The sequence below is a fragment of the Cnephaeus nilssonii genome, assembly GCF_951640355.1.
Source record: "Cnephaeus nilssonii genome assembly, chromosome: X".
NCBI classification, from domain to species: Eukaryota; Metazoa; Chordata; class Mammalia; order Chiroptera; family Vespertilionidae; genus Cnephaeus; species Cnephaeus nilssonii.
Window position 1 is genome coordinate 110,848,312 of NC_137071.1, and position 4,630 is coordinate 110,852,941.

Consider the following 4,630-nt stretch of genomic DNA (forward strand, 5'->3'; position numbering starts at 1 on the left):
CACAGCAGTCTTTCCTTTCTTAGCATCGAGTCTCCTTCAAACTATGCACCCCCCCACCCCCGCACCTTGGCCGTTCAGTAGCTTTGTGATCTTGGACCAACCCCCTCCATCTTCTGTACTTCAATTTTCTTATCTAAAAAAATGAGGCTCCAGAAGGTCTCCAAGAATCCTGTAGCTCAGGTGGTTCCAGGTGACCTGTCGGTTGTCATTGCCTCATTGTCTCAGTGTCAGGGTAAGTTGTGCATGTCCTGCGGATCACAAAGGGCAGGGCTTGGGTCTCCTGCCTATCAGGAGAGACACTGCCCATAGTCTCAAGGTGCTCTAGGTTTCATGGGGAAGGGCTAAGGTCATGGTAGGGGGCAGGCTGGGCCCGAGGCAGGGAGTCTTAGAAGGGACACTGCCATCCCTCCAGCGAGTTTCCGAATGTTGCCCAAAAGGGGTCAGGCTCCCTCTGAAAGGGGAGACAGGCCATGGCGAGGTTGGATAAAAGCAGCTGCCCAGATCTCACTGGCGCCTTCTAGGTCTGGATGGAAACTCCTTCATTGAACTTGTCAGCTGCCTGCAGAGCCAGTGATGCTGAGTGGCTGGGACAGGAAATCACAGGGACAGCTCCTCTATAGTGAGAGTCAGCCTCCCAGGCCGTATGCCTCCCCTTCGAGGCCTTGCTTGGTGCACATGGACTTGGCAGCAATCCTGCATACACACCCTCACTGGGTCCAGACAGAGTTCCATGGACTCTGAGGCATATATCTCACCAGACCACTCTGTAGGGTCTTTCCTATACCTCCTCATACCCAAAGCCACCCTATTTGAGTTAGCCCCTTGACCTTCAAGGAATTCTTACTCCTTTCCAGCTGTGGTCCGCCCTACCTTAAACTGAAACTATAGTCCTTCATTCAGTCCCATTGAGGTGAGGAGAGGTCCTCAATTTCATAAGCACAAGGGAGACAGGTTGGTTCTTGAGCAGCGGAATAGCATGCTGAAAATGTTGGGGCCTAGTGAGGGACCAGCACTGAACTTGAAACACTAGGAGTCAGAATACCTGAATTCTAATCTTGGTTCAGACATTGGCTATCTGACTGTGGGAAAGCCACTTCCCTACTCTGCACCTATTTCCTCATCTGTAAATGGGGATGATGTTATAACCTGCATTAACAGCCTCACTGGGTTGACATGAGGATCAAATAGGAATGTATATGTAAAAGTAATTGTAATCTAGAGCGCTCAGCGGTAGATGACAGGATGCCCTTCCTCCTGTCCTAGGATTCTGGCTCCACACTGGCTCCTTCCCCTTGGCATTAAAATGTGCTCCGAGATTCCCTGTCCTTCCACTGACATGTCCCTCCACTGACATACACTTTACTTGCACCGCTAAAGTTCTGAGACAAATGCTCTCTGTCAGATGCCTTCATTTTCTCAGCCCATAGTCCATCCATCCTCCTATTCCTGCTCTCTGGCTTTTACCTCCTCACCCTCCACCCTCCTTGATGTCTCTGCAGGCATTTGATTCCCTTGATCATGTCCCCACCTAAGCCCTCTGGTTTCTATGGTAGGCAGCCTCTATGAGGAGCTCCATGATCCCAGCCTCCAGGTATTCCCTTGTCTAATCCCTCTCTCAGTGCGTGGACTGCACCTAGTGACTGGCTTCACAAGAATAGAATATGGCAAAGGTGATAGGCTGTCCTTTCCAAGATTAGATTGTAAGACTGTGACTCTTGTCTCTCTCACACTCTCACCATCTCTCACTTGTGCTGTGGAAGCCGGCTGCCTTGTTGCGAGCTGCTCTATGGAGAGTTCCACATGGCAAGGAACTGAGGGTGGCTGACAGCTGGCAAGAAATGAAGCTTTCAGTCCAACAGCCAGTTAGCACCTGAAGGTTCCAGCCAACAGTCTTGTGAATGAGCTGGAAGCGATCCTCCAGCACTTGAGTCTTGAGGTGCTTGCAGCCCTCGGCAACACCTTGACTACAGCCTGTGAGAGACCCCAAGACAGACAGTCCATACCCCATTTCTGATCCACACAACCATGAGATAAAAACTCATGGTTTTAAGCCATTAAGTTTTGGGGTAACTTGAAAAAGTGCAAATCATGGCTGTTATTTTCCAGCAGTCTGAGCTACGTGGCTAAGCAAATAAATACCACCAGGGAGAAAAGTGGTAGGGTCCAGCTTAGTGAATAGGGCACAATGAAATCAACAGATATGGTTTGTTCCCTATTGTCTGGGAATTGATAATCCCAGACACACAGGTGGAGGTGAACAGAAATACTCAGTCATTTAGTATTGGTGGGCCTAGCGCCAGAAAACATTGCATTACACTCTATGGAAGAATAAAAACACCCAGAAATCCACACAACCTAAATCTATTATTAATAGGGGGAATGGCAACATAAATTAGGACATAATTATACAGTGAAATACTTATAGAGTTGAATAGAAAGAACTATATGTTTCAACATGATAAATCTCAAAAACATGTTGAGCAAAAAAAGCAAATTGCAAAAAGATATGTACATGGTATTATTTATATAAAATTTAAACACTCATAAAGCAATCCAATAAATTGTTTATAGACACAATGCACCATAAAAGCATAAAAACATGCATGGGAAAGGTATAGGTCTCTCTCCTCACTTCCAGGCTCATGTACCCAGCTGCCCACTCATGGCTCCATTTGGATGTCAGATAATTTTCTCAAACCTAATACGGCCATAACTGAGTGCCTGGTTCTCTACCCTAGTCCAGTAAAAACCTGATTCTCTACCTCCCTGCAGTAAATGGCAACTCCAAATTGGCTCACTTGTGAACCTTTTAAGACTTCCTCAATTCTTTTATTTCTTTCACTCCATCCCACCTAATCTATGGACAAATCCTGTCAACTCTACCTTTAAAATATATCTAGATTCTTCCTGCATCTCACCACCTCCACTATTACCACTGTGGCTTAAGACACCATCACCTTTCACCTGGATTATTTCAAGAAGCACCTAACTGGTGTCCCTGGGTCTGCCCTTATTTTCCCTACAGTCTGTTGTCAAAACAGAAGCTGGAATAATCCTTTACCATCTAAGATCATGTCAGGCCTCTTCTCAGAATCCTCTGGGAGCTCCCATCTCCCTCATTACAATAGCAAATAAGGTCCTGCAGGATCTGGCCTGCATTGCGTCTTCATTCTCACCTACTACTGTTTCTCCTTCGAGTCCTCCACTCCAAACACACTGGCCTCCTTGTTACTCCTTGCTCATTCCAGGCACATTCCTACCACAGGGCCTTTGCACTTGTTCCAAAATGTTCTTCTCTTGGATATCAGCATGGCCTACTCCCTCATATTCTTTAGTATTTGCTTAAATGTCAATTTCCCAATAAAGCTTTCCCTACCCACCATATTTAAAATTGCAAACTCTCAGCCCTGGCCGGTGTGGCTCATTTGGTTGAGCATTGTTCCATGCACCTAGAGGTCCCTGGTTTGATTCCCAGTCAGGCCACATGCCTGGGTTGTGGACTCGATTCCCCAGTAGGGAGGAAGCACATGGATATTTCTCTCTGTCCCTCTCCTTTGCTCTTTCTCTAAATAAAAATAAATAAATAAATAAATAAATAAATAAATAAATAAATAAATATTAAGAAAAACATATTTTAAAAAAATAAAGTAAAATTGCAAACCCTCTCCTTACTCAGTCTTCCCATTTTGTCCTTTATTTTTTCTCCATAGCACTCATAACAATGTGTCATAGTATTATAGATTTTACTTGTTCATTTACTTGTTCTCCTCTCTGCACACTGGAATATAAACTCCAAGAGGGCAGGGCTTTTGAGCCTGGCACATAGTAATTAGGGCAGTGATGGGCAACCTTTTGAGCTTGGTGTGTCAAACTTCGCCAAAAAACTGAGCATAACTCAGGTAGTGTGTCACTTTGAGGAAAAAACATTATTTCGCAAATGTTTCATCCTCAGGAGCAGCAAATGTTTCATCCTCGGCATGCGGCCGCCTCAGCGGCCGCGTGTCATCAGAAATGGCTACGCGTGTCAGTGCTGACACGCGTGTCATAGGTTCACCATCACTGAATTAGGGAGTGGGGGTAGGGACAGCTTCCACTCAGTAAGGTTTGCCACTCCAGGTGTGCTGCCACTGACATACTAGTACTCAGGTTGTGACAACTCCCACTTCACATGTGTAGTTATCAAGGCCACACCTATTAGTGATCTTTAATGGCTGTTCAAGGGTTCCACATATGGTTGCCAGGGAAGGCGTTCTGGAAGTCTCGGTCCATGCCCACAGCAAAAGTAGCTTCTGCCACTGCCACACCTGACAGCTTCCCTAGAAGAATGGGAGTGTGCATATTAGGGCATGTATAGAACAGTGTGGAAATGAGGAGGGTGGGGAATAGGGAGTGTGGCTGTGTGTGTAACTGTGGGGTAACCACATATGCTCAGGAGGGAGAAGGGAAAGCTGCCCTTCTGGAGCCTTTAGGATGAGTCCGTGAAACAGAGGCCTAATTAACCTCTCAGATTTGGTCTTCGGCCTCCAGCAGGTGTACCAGCCTAGCCAGATCTACTCAGGCAGTGTCCCTTGAGGGGGCAAGCATCTCTGAGAAGGTGGGGGGAAGCTTCAGGCATTTCCTTTCATGAGCC